Source organism: Parasteatoda tepidariorum, unplaced genomic scaffold (assembly GCF_982258835.1).
Source record: "Parasteatoda tepidariorum strain Cologne lab strain unplaced genomic scaffold, Ptep-v5.0 scaffold_12, whole genome shotgun sequence".
NCBI lineage: Eukaryota > Metazoa > Arthropoda > Arachnida > Araneae > Theridiidae > Parasteatoda > Parasteatoda tepidariorum.
In genome coordinates, this window is record NW_028257371.1 from 1074974 (window position 1) to 1097577 (window position 22604).

General features: G+C 26.6%; 1 long non-coding RNA gene across 10 annotated transcripts in view; it reads right to left on the minus strand.

Annotated features, from left to right (window-relative positions):
• Positions 1 to 558: 558 nt before the first annotated feature.
• LOC147800851 (uncharacterized) overlaps positions 559 to 22604 on the minus strand; it is a 33518-nt gene continuing 11472 nt past the window's right edge. For 8 of the 10 annotated variants that reach the window (XR_015431049.1, XR_015431048.1, XR_015431047.1 and 5 more), the window contains exons 4-6: positions 16203 to 16357; positions 12715 to 12807; positions 559 to 1961 (exon numbers count right to left, since the gene is read on the minus strand). This is a non-coding gene — a long non-coding RNA (uncharacterized LOC147800851). Of the gene's footprint in view, positions 1962 to 9472; positions 9563 to 12714; positions 12808 to 16202; positions 16358 to 22604 lie in introns of all 10 variants that reach the window. The other 2 variants (XR_015431050.1, XR_015431051.1) reach the window with 2 other exon arrangements.

The following is a 22604-nucleotide window of genomic DNA, read 5'->3' on the forward strand; positions in this document are numbered from 1 at the left end:
TCTTCAAATTTGCAAATGTTGACATTTTAATGTTTGCAAATGATGTTAACATGAGGGAAATTTTTTTTTAACAATTATGCATTTAAAACATGAAATTTAATTTTACAATTTAATTAAATAAAAAGCATACATACTTCTTTATATACAATACATCAAAAAGCATCATATTTAGGATCAAGCCAAGAAAACAAATATTTTAAAGAGGAATGGAATTTACATGCCAAGTTATGAAAATAATGCAGATAAGAACAGATAGTTAAAAAAATTATTACAAAAAACGAAACAGCATGGTTTTGTTTTGAAAAGTATTTGAACACATAGTAGAGGGGAAAAGATAAATAGTTTGGTCCATTCTCATAAAAAAAGAAGGAAATAACATAATTTTCATAATTAATAACATGTAACGAATAATATAATGTAATATATTAAAACCAAAATTAAATGCACAGAGGAAGAAAAATGCTGTATAAAACAGTTACAAACGTATAAAACATTAATAAATATATATAATTATATCACATATATAATACCTTTTTTATATATATAAAACATGGTGGTCAAGGAAAATAATGCTACAACTAAATTTAGAGAAATTCATTAAAATATGAGAAAATAGATTGTACAAATATCATAGACAAAACTAAGTCAAAATATAAGCAAATTAGTTAGGTGGTTAAAAATAAGTAAACTATTATCAGTCAATGACTAGTTAAATAAACAATAAGTGGCATACCCCCCCCCCCTTTTGCATTAACTATGCCTTTAATTTCTTAAACTTTCTCTTTTGTTGGATTCAGATTATCTTAAAAGTGGATTGTTGACCTTTCAGAATTAATATTTTTATATTGTTTAAATATTTTTATTATAATGAATAAACATACACTTTTCTATTATTAAACTAGCTAAGAAAAAAAAAATTCTGAGCAAATTGTTACTTTTATTATTTACTTTTGAGTGCACTACATATTTTGTTTTTCTACAGGCATGTTTCATTAAAAAAAAAAAGTCAGTAACATTAAATACATAATTATAAAATAGCTCTATATAACTATACAGTTATTCATATATTTATTTCATAACTTTGTGCTCTAATATTTGTTAGAAATGCAAAATTTTTATTTTGCTACAAAACTAATTTAAAATTACATTTTAAAACAATTTATTGGCAGTGATGATATTTTGATTAGTTTTAAGCATTTATCTAGGTCTTTAATGTTTTTAAAACATGAAGTTTGTGTTTTTTCATATTATAAATAATTAGATAATGAGCTTTGATTAATAAAATAAGCATTAATTACTTACTTTGAAATTGATTAACTTTAACACATTAACTTCAATGTTACTAATCTGTGAAAACACCAGTTTAAAATATTAAGCTAATTAAAAATAGATTTGAAATTCCTGAGTAAGAAATTCAGTATTTTAGATTCAATCATCTAACAATTTTCAGAGTTCTGCTTTCTGTAACAATAGACTACATGCTCATAGCTGGCAATTTACAAAGTTGCTTATTAATTAATAACATAAATGATTACATCATTGCTTAATTTTCAATCTTTTTAAAACAGAAGAAAAGTTTACTACAAAAAGGCTCAAAAGCATTTTCATACGCTTGAGGATTCTAAAAAAGATACAAGAATAGAGCTTCTTTATGAAAATGAGAAATCGAAAGAAAAACAAAAAGACATTATTCAAGATTTCTCTTTCTAAAAAAATAAAACTCAAGAGAATTAATAGAGTAAATATCACTTGGATAAAAAAAAAATTAAAACTAAATATACACAAAAAATGTCAAATCAACTTATATACGATATATATATGAAAATTCAATAGTCATTGCAGAAATTACTCTGCAGAAGGCAATGTTTTTCGTTCAGTTCCTTGATTCATTCATCTTTTATTTGCAATTTGTTTTGCAGTTCTTTGACAAGACAAGTTAATTTCTTACAAGTCTCAGGCAACTGAAAGAAGAATTAATTCTAAATCATTCATCATCCAAAGTTAATTTAATATTTCTATTTATAAAAGAGAGATCTTTTATAAGTAGTCATGTTTCAAACTTCAATCAGGCACATGGACAATAAAAATAAAAAAATTGGTTTCAAGCCAAAGTGTTTTTAAAATAATACAGTCAAACCTCCTGTCATTGTTTCAGTATCTTCCTGATGTGTACTGTCTTGTTTTGATGGTCTCATAGCAAATGCTATTCTGATAATGTGAATAATGCCTATTTAAATCTTTTTTGAAACAGGCAGAAGAATATCGTTCAGAAATGTCACCAACATTGTTTTTAAAAAATAAATAAAGTCATTTGGATTTAAGAATAGAAAGAATGGTGCAAAATGAGGATTTGTTACTGTTTGGCTCAAATATCACGTTTGATGTTTATTTATAAGCAGACGAAAAGGTTGAAACTTTTGTTGCTGCAGTTTTAAAAAATAAATGCAAAAGCAGAAGAATTACAAAGACTGCAAAATGGAATCACAATCAGTGCAAACACTAATGGAAGACAGGACTCCCACTCTTGGGACAAAGATAAAATTAAGCACTTTTAAGGACTTTTTTTGTAAAAATTAAGGACTTTAAAAATAGAATGATTGTCTATCATTGAAAATACATATATCACCAGTGACAGAACCAATTATTTACTTTTCTTAAAAAAAAATCAATAAATGGAAATAAATAATAAAAAATAGTTTTATTATAATGTAAGCACTGATATAATTACATTAAACAGGGCACGCCAAAGAAGTACCAGGCAATTTTTGCAAACCAGGATCGTCCCCCCCCCAAATTTTCAAGTTGTCAAAGGTTAACATCATCTATGAAACTAATCTGTATTCCACTTTTAATCATTTTAATGAAATTGAATTGTAAAACTAAGTGCAGAAATTAAGGTTTGCAATTTTATATTAAAAAAAAGACTAAATAAAGAAATTTGGCAAAATCATTAAAAAATTTATACAAGTTCTTATATTTTGCTACTAGACCTTCAGTTGTGAGCCAATCCTGCTAAATATTCAGTTACACCAAACAAATTGTTCCTTTTCTATTAATAAAATGTATCATTTATAAGAGTAAATATTAAAAGAATAAATATTAAAAAGTTGAACTAGAGTTACTCATGAGTAGGACTGGGCGATATTAGAAATTATATATCGTGATGCATCGTCAGTTTTGCATTGCGATATAGCGATGTATCGCGATATAGTATTTTTGAATTTCATTTACTTGTAAGGCACAGAAAGTCAGATTTCTATCAAAACTTCATACTCAGATTGATTTAAATCAATTTATAAATTTGAAGATACATATATTTTGCTTAAGAAAGATATTAAATAAATTGACTACAATGTACAAATCTTACTTAAAATATTTATTGAAATGTTTGTTTAGAAATTCATAATACACGTAAAACAAAGTGTTAAAAACTTATTTTAAAGCGTTTTTTACAAATTAATATTTTCTTGTACTATTACGCATAAATAATTACAAAATTATTAAGTTCGATCGTAATGTTCAATTTCTAAATGAAAAGTTAAAAATTATTTGTATGTTTAAAACAAAGTGCTATATAAATTTTAGAAAAAAAAAACGCTTTTAAAACATTATTTTTTATTATTATCGTTTCAGTTATTATAGTTCTATTATAGTTCATTTACGTCACACTAGAGCTGCACAATGGGCTATTGGCGACGGTCTGGGAAACATCCCTGAGGATGATCTGAAGACATGCCATCACAACTTTGATCCTCTGCAGATGGGATGACACCCCCGCTTCGGTAGCTCGACGACCTGCACGCGAAGTCGAGCACTTTGCGGTAGGACAGTGTAACGAGGACCAATACCGCACACCCTCGGTCCCTACGCAGACTGATCCAAGTGGTCACTCACCCGCACACTGACCGCAGCCAGTGATGCTTGACTTCGGTGATCTGCAGGGAACCGTGTCTTAACGATCAGTCCAATGCGGGACCTTATCTTTTCAGATAAATAATTAAATTAAATTAAATAATGACCGAATTATGAACGAAAAACAAAGTAAGATTTAATTTCTTAAAAATAAAAAAATTGTGATATTCGATAATATGTTTAGCTAATTAACAAATAATATGAAAAGAATATTTTTAAAAAAATTATGATACTCTCTAATAAAACGAAGTACTAAATGATTTTAAAAAAATGAATAAAATACGCAAACCTTTCAAATTTTTTTGTATAAACAAAGTTAATTGACTATGTCCAAATCCAAATGACAAAAATAAATTTTGTTTTAACTTTATTTCTAAAAATAAAAACAACAAGATTTATAAATTTAAAATCAGTAATAAAAACTCATTAAATTATTAGAAGTTTCATCCAAAAAGTTTTTAATAAATTAAAAGAAAGTAAAAAAATAACCTAACAAGTTCAATTCTTTATGGGAGCCTAAATTAGATTGCCGATAATTTTCACATTTTAAAATAAAAAGAAGTTTTTTTAAAAAAAAACTTATCTAATTAATGAAGAAACTCTTCTTTATATATTCTTTTCAATAATAGATTGCCTTCAGAACAAGGTAACATCGGCGATCACGAAGTTAGTCCCACTGAAAATAATCTACAAGAAAAGTCGCGACAACGAAAAAAAAAGCTAAGAGGTGCGAAAAGGAACATGCGATATAACGATATGTGTTCTCAAAACTCTGATTCTACAGCTCACCAATCAAGGCCATTTCAACATAACGAAACGAACATCGTTTTCCACAGCGCGAGTCGACATCGGAACGTTAGAGAAGAGTCTTATATCGCTATATCGTTCTTATATCCTTGCGTGTCTTATACCGATATATCGTTTTGCGCTCGTTGTCTTTACTCGACGGCTTAAATCGGATTTCTGATGCATCGCCTTGAATGAAAGTCGCTGTATCGTCTTGGCGATATATGCGTTAAATTGATATGTCTCGATACATCGATTTGTAGCCCAGTCCTACTCATGAGAATAGTTATCTTAAAGCCATGTTAAACTAAGTCGTATTTCAAGTAAAAACAGGCCATACTAATATCTAAGTACAATAAATCATTCCACTATTTTTTCATTACGCTTAACTTAACATATTGTTTTAAATTCATAGCAATAAATATTTTTATGAAAATTTCTATGGAATAAAAATACAATTATGTTTGAGAAAATGTATAATTTTCAAACCAATATGTTTTCTATTAGTTCTAGGTGAAGCATATAAATAAAAAAGTCAAAAATGATTTTTCAAAAGTTTAAACACATTCCTATGGCCAGAAAAGTGATAAGGTTCCTTAATTAAAAAATAGTGATAAATTATTTTTACATCATGTATAGATTTTTACTAGTAATATTTCTTTATCACCCTCTATCATTCTTAATATTATCCTCTATTATTATTATGATTTGATATTTTATTCAGTTTAAATCTGAAAGGGGTATTCTTCTTTTATAAAAAAATCTTGCAGTATCCCTTTATCAGGTAAAAAATATTGGAACATTTTATGAAAAACATATTGAAAAGGTATATATTAAAAATTTTGAAATTATTAGTAAACAGCAAATGTGTTACATTTACTTTTATGATGAATTTTACGCAAAATTATTTCCAGCAAAACCTGTTATTAGGAATTAACTTTACATAATGTTACTAAATAATCTGGCAAAAAACATGAACTAATTTTAAAGCAAACAAAAATTGAATAAAAATTAAAAACAGTATATTAAGTTGGAATGTTAGCTGAATAAAATGATTATTAAAATCTAAAAATCTTTTAAATGAGGATATCTAAATTTTTAAGTAACAATCTGCTTATTCTTAAGAAATAAAAATAATAGCATAAAAATCTAAAACTTCAAAAAAAAAAAAAAATTTAGGTTGCAACAAAACAAATTATAAGAAGTAACCAAATATTTAACTTTCTTGTTAGATGCAAATCATGCTTTTTTATTTGGTACTCAGGAAAAAAATACATAAAAGTATTTTTGAAAAAACTTTAGGTTTTCATTAAAAAGCCAATTAACCAGGATTTTGATGAAAAACCTAGGTGGGTTGGGATTCTTTAAACCCTGTTTATTACAGATTGGTTTAAATTTTAGAACAATCATGAATTTTAAAAAAAATGTTACTGCTTTCTATAAATTTACAGTTATTACATATTGAAAAATTATACAAATTTATTTAATTCTTCAAGATTTTAGGAAATAGTTTTTGTTATGGATTCTAGTTCAAAAATACTTTCTGATGCTTCTGTTCATAGCATTTTACTTAATTCCTATAAGCATATGCGGTAACAATATAACTGAATTTCTTAAATTCTGTCAGTTTTGAAGTGTGGGTCTTCTATTTAGGTACCTTAAAACTGCCCCCCCCCCAAAAAAAGCCCTATCTCATCCATGTGCACTATCCCCCTTGTCCACACTATTCCTTTCTTTTAGAATGTGTCACTCTCCTCACAAAGTATTATTCTAGGCAAAGGGCAGAATATATTAATGAAAAAACCAATATATTAATGTAAGGGCATGCTTTCTTTTCCTTTGCTTGTAGCCCCCCCCCCCCAACGCATTAGTTTTGGTCTCATAAATGTTTTATCCTGGATGTAAGGTCTAATTCTAAGTGATGATTTAAAGAACAACATTTTGAAAAAATTGAACTGAAAAATTGTTCCTATCAACTTTAGTGATGCTGAAAAAATTAAGGACTTTTAAAAACCTGGCACCAAAATTAAGTACTTTTAAGGGCCCTTACTTTTCAAAATAAAAAATAAGCAGTTTTTAAGGACTTTTAAGGATCGTTGGAATCCTGGAAGACCTCAAACCCTTAGAAACAATGAGGCAAAAAACTTACGGAAAAATGACAGCAATTTGTTACTGTTAAATATTTTAAATAAATAAATGTATTTATAATTTTTTTGCAATGTAAATAATTTTAAAGCATATAATTTTTAAATTTACATTTTTTATATTTATAGTAAATTTATTTAATTAAGTCATTATTTAGAGTCTTTTATGTTGACTCGCATTCATTATTTTCCCATATCTAATAAAGAATGATCTCATGAGAAATGATAAATCCGAGGATTCATAGTACATTTTAAAATTTCTCACTCTTACAACGATTAACTTTTCTAGACTTATATCAAATCAAAATAATTTCATATATCTGCTGCTTGAACTGGAGAATCCTAAAAGATTAAACCTTTTGCTTTGCAAACTTTTAAGTAAATTCCATATCAGAAACAAAGTATTTCTTTAATATGGAACACTGATATTCAATATCAGTGTTTGAAAAGTGAAAAATAAAACAGTATATAACATTTTCTCCTATAATCAAATTACATTACAGTAAGTTCTTAGCACATTTTTTCTCTTGATAATTTTTACAAAAAAAAAAAATAATTTATATCTCATACTTGTAAATAAATATTTGATTTAGATTATTTTAAGAAATATTTTCACCCACAGAAACTTTTTTTAAAAAAAAAAACTTTGAATTTGACATCTATACATTTTTGAATGTAAATATTAAAATTCAGGAAATTTCCATATTTTATTGGAATGTTAAATATAAGCTTCATACACAGAAAATTACAATATTGTGATTACTGATTTGCTTATAGCTAGCTTATTTGGCAAACAAAATAATAAAACAATATTTAAATTGCCAAAGATGAACAGCATCAGTTTTAAAACTAAATTATTATAAAATGGTAATTATTTAAATTGGTTTGGGTTTAATAATTTATCAAATATACACATAATATATATTATAAAGAAATATAATAATTTTAAAAAAAAACATAAAAGAATCTGTTTTGTTGAAGATTTCTATTATTTTCAAAAATGATATTTATGCAAAAATACATAAAAGATATCTGAAATATTAGATGCTTAAGTTACTTTAAAAATATGGGCATATCTCATGCAGAAATCATTTATTTTGTACTCAAATTATTTGAATCACTTAAATTATTAATTCAGTTTTTATTATGTATAGGTAGAGTGGGATGCATATTTTCAATTATTTTGATAAAGATGTTATGGATAAAATAAAACTGAATGAACTTCTTGTATACATAATAAATATTTTTTATAACTTTCAGTAATTTAAAAATAAGTTACTAGATAATACTACTTTTTTAGTACATATCTTATCATGTTTATACCATTTTTATTTCTGATAAATATATATATATATATTTAAAAATAGCACAACTTTTTAAATAATGAATAAATTTTCAGACTTAAAAAAAACACAAAATGCAGCAAGAATATTTCATTACACATGCTTTTAATCCATAACTAATAAACAGAGAGAAATCAACATGCTATTTACATAGATGTTTCTTTTTAAAGTTAATTAATTGTGTTCCAGAAAAGTTCATTAGTTTTCTTTGTTTTATCATATTATCATTGAAAAAGTGACTGAGTACTTTGAAACATTTTGAAAATACATTTTTGAAATTACAAAATATTTACAATTATGAATCTAGATATTTTTTGTCAATAGTGATATCTCTAGATACCTCTAAATGAAACTGAAGATATATAGAGATTATGATTTATAGATTTGTTAAAAATGTTTCTTGTGTTTTGAAAAATCAATTTATACAGGGGTCTGTCCAGGCCGAATTTACTACCGTTTAGCGGTATCTTCACAAATTCAATTTTAGGTAAAACGGTAGTTTCACAAATTGAACTTTAGGAAAAACGGTATTTTCACAAAATACTTTTTCTTAAAATTTTATTTTTGTCTCCCTTAAGAAACGATAAATCTATATTTTTACCATGTTTTAGTGTTGACTTTTTAATATAATTTTTAATTTTTCACAAATTATGTCAAAATTTTCACAAAATAGGTACTTTTAAGAAAAACCTAGACAGTCCCCTGTTATATTTCTTCACATAAAATACCTATATATAAGTATAATTCAATGAGTTTACATTTGCAGGTTTTATCATGTTTTTTTCTTACAAAATTACAAAAAAAAAAAAAGATTTTTCATATGGCACAATATATGGCATAAAAAGAAACATTTTGGAGTAGCTAAGGGCTTTTCCTTGTTATTTCAAAGTAAACCAAAAGTGAGTTCAAAAATATTTCAAAGTAATCCAAAATTCTGACAATATTAAAATTCTAACAGCACTAAGATTTCATATACACAGCATAGACGCAGACAATTTTCTCTTAGATAGAAGAAACAAAAAAAATTTACTTAGTCTAATAAAGTGGAATTTTTAATCTGTTGCTTCAAAAATTTATCCAAAAGCTCGATTAAATAAAAAATCACAGTTAAAGCATTTACTAAAACTCAACAGAATGAAAATATAACATAGTAGTATTTGTAATAATATTTTTTAAAAAAAAATTGAATTTTCCAATCTTTTTATGAAAGCTGGCAACTATGCATTTTAAATTTTTTTTTTTTTTTATCTAGAGTTACAACAAAACATATAATGACTATTAATTTACCTTCACAGATAACAATAGGATTTCTGTTTTTCCCATTCAGCCATTCTCTAGCTGTAAGTGGAGTAGGAACAGTGTCATGAACAAATCTTCCTGAAATTGTTCAGACTAATTAAATATAAATTTTGAATGTAATATATAAGTAAATATATAAAACCAGTTATGATATATTTTTGTTACTTAGTGTGAAAAATCAAGAAATACCATCAAGTTAAGCAACAATTACAATAATACATCATGACAGGACGAATTCAAATTACTTACCCCCAAAATGAAGGGGAATATTTCTCGCTATCTGGGAAATATGGTCATTAAAGCTTGGACCCTAATGTTAATTTTACTTTTTGCATATTTCCCCATAGGAACAGAAATTGTTGTGCAAATTAAAAAAAATTCTTGGATGCAATTACAAAATCCGCTTAGACACAGATAATTCCATGCAAAAAATAAATTTTAGTGAGTATTTAGTACTTTTTATTATTTCATATTATAGTCAAAAAACTTATGAATTGTAAGGTATACAGTTATTTGCATTATTTTAAAAGGCAAACTACGCAATTTGAGTGAAATTGGTCAAATGTTTTCTGAGAAATCATCTTTTGAAAATTTTGTATTTTTAAAATTCGATTTCTTAGGAGCCATTTGACCAATTTTGCTCAAATGTTGTAATTTGCAATTCAAAAATTCATTCTTAAAAAGAATATAAAAAATTGTATGTCTTAATGTTAAATTTTTTTTCGATTATTATTAAATAAAATAGTGAAAATTAATAAATACTCACTAAATATTATTGTTTGCACAGATTTATCTACGGCTAAACGAACTTCATAATTGTGAGCAATTTTTTTTCTTTTTTGCTTAAAACTTTCTCCAGATATGGCGAATTAAGCAAAAGGTGAAATATTAAGGGGTCAAAACTTTAGGGCCCTCTCTCGACAAACTAGTGGGACCATATTTCCCATATTGTAGTTACCCCCGATAATTTTGGAGGACAGAAATTTTAATCCATCGAAAAAGATATGTTTATTTAGAGAAAGTACATTTTTGTGTCTAATTTAATAATTTTAAACATCATTTGCACAAATTAATTGGCATAATTGAGATCACTTTTTTGAACCATTAAGATTAACCCCTAGATTGTGAAGATCTGATCATCAAATCAAAAATTTATCAGGGTGATTCGTTTCTTATTTTGGGCACTGTGTGTATATATATTTATAAAGAGAGAGAGAGATTATCTTGCTGTAAAGAAATGTCAATGTTTTACAAAAAAAAGTTTAAATATTCAAAAAAAAAAAAAAAAAAGAATCTTAAACTTTTTTTAAAAAAGCCTTTAATTTGGCCAGATTTTTCTACCTACAAGAAAATTATAAAAAATCAAAGAATAATTCTTAAATTTTGCAAAGTTCTGCAAACTTAGATAATGCAGTCTTATAGTAATTTTTCAAATATTAAAAAATTAGAATACAAATGCTTTATATTTCCATTAACTGTGGCTCTTCTTCGTATTGACATTTTGAACCATTTTTATTATTGGCATAAATAGTGCAGAATAAGAATACTCAAATCGTGAACTAACAGTTGTTCTGTCTTTGTGACAGCCAAAGAAAAAAATTTAGAACATTTCTTTTGCAAAGTATTTATATACCAAACTATTTTTAAAAAGAAAAAAAAAAGAAAAATTTTGCTTTACTTAAGTACATTAAAAGTGAATTTTTTCGCAAAAGAATTACAAAATATACTATTTTTAGTTTCAAAACTTTGTTTAGTCAGATAGTTTAACAGTATCCAGTACAATTCTATAAATGGAGTACTGAAGAATTCATAATAGTTAGAGATCAATACATATAAAATTTTACAGTGCTCTTACATTGAAATAATCAGTATCAATCAGTTAACATTTCCTCATATCAATGTTTAGTTAAATTTTTTAATAGAGTTCAAGACTTCCTTAACACGTAGACTGCCACACGCATTTACAGTGAAATCACCTTCACGCCGCGAGTAACGTGGTACGAAGCGTATTCTGCTAAGTACTTCCAACAATATTTCAATAATGTGAGTCTCTGGAGATCTCAAGGATAATATATCGCTCCGTTTGTTTCCATGGTATCATGTCTGTTTATTTGTGTCAGTTGCTTCTTATCTCGCCACTTCGCATGATCAGTTTGGATCAACGAGGAGTATTACTTAAAATCTTTACTCTAACTAGTTAAATTTTCGAAAAGAAAATGGAAAACTTATTTCTTAGCGAGTCAAATAGAAGTGAACCAGAATGCTTTCATGAGGTTCACAATAATTTTCTTAATCACTTTTGTACTACTTTTATAAAAATTCAATAGTTTTGTTACGTCCTGTGAAATATCTTTTCAAATACATACGAATATCCTTCGCAAGGAGATAAATAAGCATCACCCCAATACGGGTGACGTGGTCTGATCAGAAACTATGCTGTTACCTGAATATGGGTGATGCGGCAGTCTACGTATTAATCAAATAAGTTTAAAGTAGGGTTTCTTGACATAAATCTCTTGATACAATTATCTTGAACAGTGAATGTGTTAACACTTTTGTACAAAAGTAATTTAGTGGATAATATCTCAATTTCCCACTTAAAAATGTTATGACATGATAGGCATTGATTATTTTTTAAGTTAGATGAAAGAGATAAATCAATATAGTTTTTAAAACTACAAAAATCAACGCTTTAAAGTTTGTTATTGTAATTGCATAAATAAGTGTATGAACCGTGAATTCTTCACCATAAAAATTTGATACTACGTAAAATTTATTGATTATCTTTTCGTAAAGTGACTGCATTCCTAAATAATTTGTAACAAAGTATCCTGCAGGTAAGGTTGTATGATTTAATAGTGTATATAAGTTAGTGGTTCATAAATTTGAACCATCGAATAGTGTGCATTTTAAAAGATGTTGGATTGAAAATTATATTTTTTTTTTCAAAATTAATTTAACCATTCCTAAAATAATGGAAGATTCAAACTCTCTTATGGACATTTCAGTAATTATATACATAGAATGTTCTGAACACACAAAAATCAGGAACATCATGACAAAAAAGATAAAAATCAGGACTATACATGATCAGAAATATCAAGAATATCAGGGCAACTAAGAACCCTGAGATGTTTCAAACTCTTAATAGTTATAAAAATAGCATATTATTCATTAAAAAGCATTATTTTGTTTGAGACATTAGAAGAAAGAACAAGAAAATATTTGACCTTTCCAGCAACATACACCATTTCAGAATCATGATCATAAAAAGGAAACGCCAGAAGAAGTATCAATGCTCTCAGAGGAGTGTCCAAATTGTTCTGAAAACATAAACATTTTTAGTTTACAACTAAAACATTATTAATGAACTTTTTAAGGTGAAATATTTTACAGGAGGGTAAAGCTGAGGGCTATAGCTTCACCTATTTGGGGTCTAAGATTAATAACAAAAACGACACTACACAAGAAATACACACGAGAATCATGATGGCCAATAAGTGTTTTTATGGTCTAAGAAAATATCTTAAGTCAAGCCTAATAAAAAGAAAAACAAAAGTGTTACTCTATAAATGCATTATACGATTAGTGCTTACATACGCATGTGAGACCTGGACAATGACCCGTGGAGATGAAAATATGATAGCTAGATTTGAGAGAAAAATACTGCGAAGCATTTTTGGTGGAATAAGTAAAAACAATACCTGGTTTAGAAGATCAAACACGGAACTTAACAAAGCATATAAAGAACCTGATGTCATTAAATTTATCAAAATTCAAAGGATTAAATGGGCAGGCCACATTATAAGAATGGAGGATGGCAGGACAACCAAAAAAGTTTTCAGTACCAGGCCAACAGGTACAAAAAAAAGAGGATGGCCAAACCTAAGATTTTTAGACAGCCTTGAAAAGGACCTACAAGTTTTAAAGATAATAAACTGGAGAACCTTGGCTAAGGGAAGAATGTCTTGGCATAGGCTTGTTGAGAAGGCCAAGGCCCATCCTGGGCTGCCGTGCCAATGAGAAGAGAAAAAAAGCTGAGGGTTCGGTTATATGTAGTAACATACACTAGTTCCCTTCTGGTGGTTCGTTTTGAAGAGATAGGGGTTACATTTCCTACAAATTCGTCAAACAATCTTATTAAATACAGTTTTTAACTAGTCAAGAATTTTTTTCAATAATAATCTGAACCTGTGTTCTGGTTTATACCTAGAATTACAAAGTTGTTTAAGTTTTACGTACTAATTGTTTTTTCCTCGCTAGCTCTACTGCACCGGACTAATGTGGACAAGTTAAGGTGCTAGTGACAAATTTTGATAATTTATTAAGTAGTCATTTATCATAACTCAGAAAGGTACATTTAAAGCAAAAATGAAATCAATTACAATCTAAGCCTTATTGGAGGGCATTTCACTTAACTAAAAAAGACATTTTAAACAAAATCAATGCATTAAAAATTACTATTTAATTTGATTTATTTGATAGCATTGAATCAACTTAAAATTGAATCAGTTTTAATAACCATAATTTTAACTTGATGATGAAATGGTTTGAATGGATAACACGAGGAACGCATAGTTTAGTGATATTTCCCTCACTGGGGTAATGAAAACCATTTGCTGTTTTAATTTAAGGTATGGCAAAAATTCTTTATTTTATCTATATTGAATGGTAGTCTTTTATCAAACTTGATAAAACATCACCTTTAAATTTTCTTAAAACTTTTAAGGGATGAATTAATCTAAAGGTCTTGTGCTAAATATTGAAATTATTAACTGTAAAGGTATATTATTTTACAAAATCATTTTGATTTAGGAAATGCATAGCACCAAGTGAATTATATATTTAACCAATAAACATTTATTCCATTGGAAGTTGAACAGAATCATTGTCCACATTACCCATACCACCATTTGTCTACACTAGTACCATGAAGATATGTTATATTTGTTTAAGCCTAATACTGGCTAATTGAAAATATACAGAGCAAAAGGTAATATCAAAATAGGCAAAAATGTATAATTTTAAACTTATTGGCACCTTTTCTGAAATAATGAAAATAAAATATGTTATAAAAAAGAAAATTTAAAAGTTACTCAAAAACCCTCTTTTACAAATTTGAACAAAAATATTCAGTCTAATTTTACAATTGCATGGAAGTGTACATCAATGTACACTTCACTTTGACACTTTGCATTTCAAATTTTTATTTTTACATTTTGATCATTCAAAAATTAAATTTTTATGACTAAAATATTTTGTTTAATCAGTAAATCAAATAAATAACAAAATAAATAATCAAGTAATCAAATAAATAATGAAATAAATAATCAAGTAATCAAATATATAATGAACAAAAAATTTTTTTTCGAGTTTCAGAAAAAATTTAAATCAATGAGGCAAATTTTACATTTATTTTAATCTATTTTGAAAAAAAAAATGGGTTTTTGAAGCTTCTTTGTAATTCTGAGAAAACAAACTATCTGCTAAGATTTCCTGTTCTGTTATACAAATTAACAAAATTAGTATTTAAGATTTTTCTGCATTAGTAATTTTAGCAACAACAGCAAGAAAAAAAAATAATAATTAACTTACACAGTGCAGCATTTTAACAGTGTTAAAATCATACTTTGTTTAAGAGATACAGATTTAACAGTGTAATATTTTATTTCAATCAGAATTTTTTTAAAATTCTTTTTCTGTTTAATGATTAAAATTCTAATAAGATGTATAAATACTAAATACCATTTAACAATAAAACTACACTAAAATTTTTAATGCCAGTTATAATAAAATGGTTAATATTATTTAATTAATGCAAACCATTTTAAACTAACTAACCAAAATTATTAAACTTTATTTTTCATTAACAAAATTTTTAGTTTAGGTCTCTCTGCCAAAGTACTAATTAATTTGCTATGCAAAAAACTATACCAGGTAATTTTGTGTTTAGGGTTGTAGCAGCCCTGAACGAAACATTGGAGAATTTTATCAGGGTACATAAAAATCAGATTTTGTTTAAAAGATATATATAAAATATTATAAATTTTACTTCAATAAGATTTTTTATTTTAAATTCTTATCACGTTTAAGGATCTGAACTCTAAAATGTACAAATAATCTTCAATATTACTTAACAATAATGCAATTAAAATTCTTAACATTATTAAAAAAAGTTTAATATGATTTAATGAATACAAACTAATTACTAAACAAATTATAGCAGCTATTATTTTTTAATTCAACTCAAAACTTAAATGAAATCTAAAGACAGAGTACCAATTTTGCCAAATGAAAAATAAATGAATTTAGACGAGAAATCATTTTTAAAAACATGCTACATTTATAAATTGAAAAAAAAAGAAGTTTAATTCCTTGACGAAATTCACACTGCAGACAACATATATTAAACTTACGGGTTTTTATCAGTACCAGAGGTGCCAATCAAGCATTGCCAGATTCTTTATAAAACAATTAAATATATATGATAAGGAAAAAAATCTGATGCTTAGAAATATAAAAATATATGAAGTGTTCAGAGTGAAAGTAGATCTAGTTTTATTAAAAGTTGTTTATGTTTAATTTATCTAAAAAATTAAAATGTAAGTAATTTAAGAAATCAAATCTATTTTTTGATTCAGCTTGATGAACTGAAAAAAAAATTACTTGCGCTATTGGGAGTTTTAAAAAATAAAATAAATAAAATTCGAAAAGTCACCAGTTCTGGGGGCAGGGCAGGGAAGGCAGAGTCTTGTGAGGGTTCTAAATCTCGTATTCTAGAAGACACTGGACGTTTACCATCCTTTTGACGTTGAGACAGTTTGGCGGAGAAAGGGAAACTGTTCAGCATGGCAAGTCAGGTTATTCTAGCCCCTGTAAAAAGTTTTATTTCTTATTAGAATTTCTAACAAACACAGAGAGGCTAAATCATTTGTGAAGTAAGAAAAATATAAATTGAACACAATACTATACTAAGTATTCGCACTCTTTTTTTGAGATTTTTTTATTTGGATTTTTGACAATCAAAATATGGGAGTAGCACAAAATTCCAAAAATATGGTCCTCATAGTTTAGTTAGGTAAGCTCTTGAAAAAGTGTATTTCGCACAAATACATATTTGGCACAAGCTCATGGATTTTTTTAAAAATAATAGAACATTTTTTGAACATAAATTTAAATTTACTTTATCCAAACGAATCCCATGTAAAAAAAAATAAAGAATTTAATAGCCTTTATTTATTTATCTAATTACGTGTCAATAACTATTTTTAATTTCATGGTAAATAAATGTACATGATTTTAAATTATCAAAGAGGAGAAAGTGAGAGAGCGGTTGAAAGTTGCTGCCGTTTATGTTATTTTCATTTTTTACATAGTGCGCAAAAATTTTAATGGCCTAGGGCCCCGCATATGCTTAATCCGCACCTGTTTGAGGGGATGATATTAAATATTGCTAATTAATTAGTACAGCCGACATTTAAAATTACAAAATCAAACTTTTTCTGAATAAACTTTTTGAAGGATTTGAATTTCTGACACTGAAAAAACAGGAGTAGCAGCAGTTTCGTAAATATGGTCTCAATAGTTTGAACCCTTTAGCGTTAATTTTACTTTTAGCGTATTTTGCCATATCTCGAAAAATGTTTAAACGAATTAAAGAATTTTACTTATAATTATTAACTTAGTTTAGCCAAATATAATTCCATGCAAAAAATATTTTTAGTGAGTACTTACTATTTTTTATTATTTTATTTCGTAGCAAAAAAAACTTGAATTGTGCAGTATACAATTTTAACATTATTTTAAAGACTGTATTTTTGCCTGGAGAAATAAAAATTTTTTAGCAAAATTAATCGAATAATTTCTAGAGAAATTAAATTTTAAAAATATATCTTTTTCGAAATTTGATTTCTCAAAAATTATCTCTATCTATCTAGTAATTTACAAATTGCAAAAAATTTGTAAATTTTCAAAAATGTTTAACTTATTCAAATTATTGACCTTAATTTTTTTATTGAATGATTGGTGTAGAAATACCCATTATCTTTTCTCAAGAGTATGTAGAAAATCTGCTACAAAATTAATTTTATTTAAAAGCAGGCAATATAAGTTATATATACATGGAACATGTGGAATATATTAAAGAACTAAAATATATTCACAAATAAATCTGTTTCCTGAGTTATAACTTAATTAAAAAAGAAAAATTATTAAATTTTGCAAAAGAATTTTGAAAAATTCATTAAATGCTTTAATAAAAAGATGTATACTAAAAACAAACAATATTAAACAACAAGAAACAAGTTTTATTTCTTCTAGAATTCATAATTTAAATAGTTAAAACTAAACTATTATATTTATGCAAATGCTAATATAACTGAAAAACTGCTTTTTATGAATTAATTTTTTTTTTTAATGTGTGTTATACATTTTGTAAGTTGCATAGTAAGAAAGGAAAGTTATTTTGATATTAGTAACTATATTAAATTTAACTAAATTTGTTTGCAAAAAGCATAAGACATTTAAATTTTTTTTCTTGCCAGAAGAGATTCAGAATATCAAAATTGTACTATGTTAAGAGAATTTTAGCAGAGTTTAAAATGAAGATTTTATTTTGCTCATTTTTCAGGTACACACAGAGTATTACTTAAGATTTTAGGAGACAAATTATATTTTAATTCTTCAGATTTAATTACAATTTTTTAAATAAAGATTTAACCCCTAGCAAGCTTATCAATAATTATGATCACATTGAATGAATAAATATTCAAATTGACATTGAGACAGTAGAATAAAGAATTGTTCGATATTTGTACTACTTTAACTAATATTTAAAGTTTCCCTGTTTTTGATCTCGCTTAACACAATTATTTAAATGCATTACATTACTATTTCATGAAAATGTTTATTGACTTATTGAAAAAAGGTAGCATGCTCATAAAATAATGAAAAGTAATGGAATCTTATTGAACTGTAAAAAACTTAGTAGAAGGGTTAAATCTTGTTTATATTGATGCTTTATAATGAGCAGGAAAACTGTGTCTCCAAATTCAAACATGTCAAAAATTAAAAGAGTAATTTTTCTCAATTCTTTTCTTTAACTTGTCCATGCTAAAGCAATATTTTTTATTTGTCTTATTTTTTAATTATTACTACTTCATGTTAAACTGTACTTAAAAATACTAAATGAGTAAAAAAAAAAATGCATCAATTACACTTTGTATTTAAATTATATTTTAAAGAAAATAATACAAATGAGATATCATGACTGCTCCTTTGTCCCCAAAATGGAATTCTGAACTTTAAAGTAATTTATTACATTAATCAAGAATTCTATAGATGAATGCAAATCTAATCTGATTTAGTATGAATTTTTACTTGATTTAAGTATACATGATTCATATTCATAGATTAATTTGAGTATTTTGTTCTACACATCATTTTGAATATATCCCCAATATTTGTGTATAAATTATCCCAAATACATAAAGTGGCAATAAAACTCAATTGGTGGCTTTAGATGAATAAAATAAAATTCCCGGACTATAAAGAGCATTCTTTTTGAAAGAATATTAAAGTTTAATTGAAGTGGTAAATAAGCTTTTATGGTATTTAAGCTTTACTTAATCTTAAAAACTCCATGTGTTACTTTATTGAGTGTAATTAATGTCCCCATATGTTGCAAGTGAGTAAAAAAAACATTTAATTTGTACAAACTATATAACAACTTACTTTTATAGCAATCTTTTTTCAATGCATAATTACTGAAATAATTACATTAGGAAAATAAGACATTAGGACTGTAATTTTTTAATAACTTGAAAAACTTTTCATGTGCTTAATATGTTTTAATTTTTATAATGCAATTACATATGTTTCTATTTTGTCAGATTTCAAAAAGAATTAAAACAAAAATGTTATTGTTTGACAATAAGAACATAGTCAGTAAGTAAAAGAATACAAAATTTTAAAATGAAAAAACAAATTTATGACTGTTAAAAATATTATTAATTGGGAAAACATAAAACATGAGCTTTGTTAAAAACAAGTAAATTGAATAGCTAAAAAAAAAAAAAAAAAAAAAACTATATCCAAAACTAAAGTATTTATTTTCATAATTTTTATTGGAAGTTTGCTCAATATATATTTCTGCACCAAAACAAATTCAGAATATATGCATAAAAAAATTCAATTATAGTTTTAACTAGATTAAGATCGATCTAAATGATGTAATTTCAATTAGGATCTTTTAGTTAGCTCTATTTATAAAAAATTAATATTATAGATTTTTTATTTTTACATATAATAAACAAAGATTCGGCTCTTTTAAAAAAAGAAAAACAATTTCTACATGACATAGAAGTTAGCAATTTCAGCATTAGTAATTTGTTGATATTTTTTTAACGATACAGTAACCTCCCGATTCTTTACTGAATTGAGTGACCCCGAAGCACGGATAAGCAAGTTTGAGGATAATCTGTTATCAATTTTATAACTGATAAGGGTTCCAAGAATGCGTTGACTAAATAAATGACCATGAGGATAATTCATTGCCAGTCATCAAATTAAGGCAAGATGGAAAAACTTTGCTATCAATATTATTGCTTTGAATAGTAACAATACCATCCAGGAGAAGAAACTGCTTTGATGTGCATGAAATCTATTCATTGAAATTTGAACTTCATCCTGCATTCATAGTTCCACAACTGTAAATCATGACTCACATTGTTTTGCTCCTTCGCACCATTTTCAATGCTCCTTATTACTAATTTATTGCACCTGAAGCTTCAATGTTTCAGTGTAGACTTATTATTTGATTAATTGCGAGCATCTGGACTACAAACACGAATCTTTGCTAGTATGTTGTTCTCAAAACTCTTGAAAGTTTCATCTCTATGAATTTATTAGTTTTAAATTCTAAACTTTGTGTTGTTTGTCCTTGTGAAAAAAAGGTGAAGCGCTGATGATCCGTATTCTCTACCTGGGGATAATCGGAAGTTTACTGTAAATCAATTGTATGAATATGGGTAGTAAAATCAATATCAAGAATAAAAGTTCTACTTATGCCAAAAGTGAAGAACAAACGTGGCATAAATAAAAAGATTACACAAAGCATGCATATTTATCAAAACTCAATAAAGAGAGTTAACTCGAAAGCTTCTAAGTTAACACATAAATAGGAAGAATCCACAATGCGCTAGCTAGTTTGAAAAAAAAAAATTAGTAGCAAGAATTGTTAGAAAAAAAAATAAGCTAGGCCGTTTAAGAATAAGTTAAATTGACATTAATATCCTATCCTTATAAAAATCGACGCAAATACCTGAATAGTTAATTAAAGGTATGACTTGTTACAGTCCCGAAGAATGGCATTGAAAAGGCCTGAGACATTATTGCCAAATGAACTTTCCACATCATCGCAAGATCTAGGACTGCACTGAGTGAAAATTTTTGGCGCTGGAAAAATCAGCTAGCAAAATGAACTTAAGAGTGAATGTGGAGAAAACAAAATATATGTATTGTGGTACAATGGAAACCATCCCTAAATTGTTTAAAATAGATTCTTTTAAATTTGAATCTGTAAAAAGTTTTATTTATCTAGGATCAGAAATAAACTATCAAAATGACATTAATCCTGAAATCAGAAAAAGAATAATTGCAGCCAATCGCTGCTTCTGTGGTTTAAGATCATTATTGAAATCTCACTTAATAAAAAGAAAGACGAAGATTTTACTTTATAAGGTATTAATGCTTCGGAGACATGGACTTTAACGAAAAGGGAAGAGAAGTTCGAAAGGAAGGTTCTACGAACCATCTTTGGCGCTATCCTTGATAACAACAACTGGAGAAAAAGATATAATTTTGAAATATATAAGATCTTTAATAGATGATATCATTAAATTTATTAAACTAAGTAGAATGAGATGGGCCGGGCATGTAGTGAGAATGAGCCCAGAACGAACAGCATTAAGAGTCTTTAATGCAACCCCCTTCAATAAGAGGCCAAGAGGAAGGCCCAAAAAGAGATGGAAAGACTGTGTGGATGAGGATTTTGCCATCCTAAAAGTAAAGAACTGAAAATCAATTGCTGGGAAACGGGCAGAATGGGAAAAGCTTCTGAGGAAGGCCCAGGCTCACAAAGGGCTGTCGTGCCAATGCTGATGATGAACTTTATTCCAAATATCCTGAAACTCCAACAGATAGTATGGAATAAAGCAAATAAATTACTGTTAGGTTTGCAAGTACTCACTTGGAAAATGATTTTAATTTATAAACATTATGCTTTACTTTCATCAAAAGTACACATTTTATTGAAGAAATAATAATAATAATAGGAATTGGTAATCAAGAATATATTGTAATAAATTCAAAAATATTTTTTTCATTTTTATGAAAAAATATGTGATCAGTGATTGCGATTATTTACGATAGCAATTTGTAATCAAGTACTTAGTAATACAGATTCAAAAACATTCTTATTTTTTTTATAATAAATTGTTTAGACAATAAAGTAAAAGTATATTTTACTGTGTGTTTAGGTGTTGTGGATAGTGTAGAAGAAAATGATAGAGATAAAATTATCATTTATGGGTTGCTTGGATGAAAATGTTTACTGGTTGTAGACACAAAATATACGACAAATTTTCAGAAATTGAAATGAACTGTCATTTACATATTTTCCTAGCAATATTATTTATTTTCTTAAAAATATTCAATAACTTTTCAAAAAAATATCATTTAAAATATTTTCTATGTTTTTTTAATAAATTATTTATTGCTAAGAAAAAAAGTCAATTATTTTTTTTGTGTGTTTTAAAAGCATTTAAGTGAGAAAGCAGTATTTACATTTTCTCATACAATGGCAATTTAAAACTTTAACTAAATTTTTGTTTCAAAAGTTCTTCATTGCTAGTCATTGATTTGTATACTTCAATCAACGATTTTAATGTAAAAATTATCAATATTTAGTTATTTATGATATGAATTCCTAATCGACTGAGAATGACATATAGGGTACATGGGTGGAAAAAGATGCAAAGAGTGAACCCACATTATATTGCAAAACAGGAAAACATTTGCAGAAGTAAATTGAATGATGAATTTTATATAATCAATTAAAAAA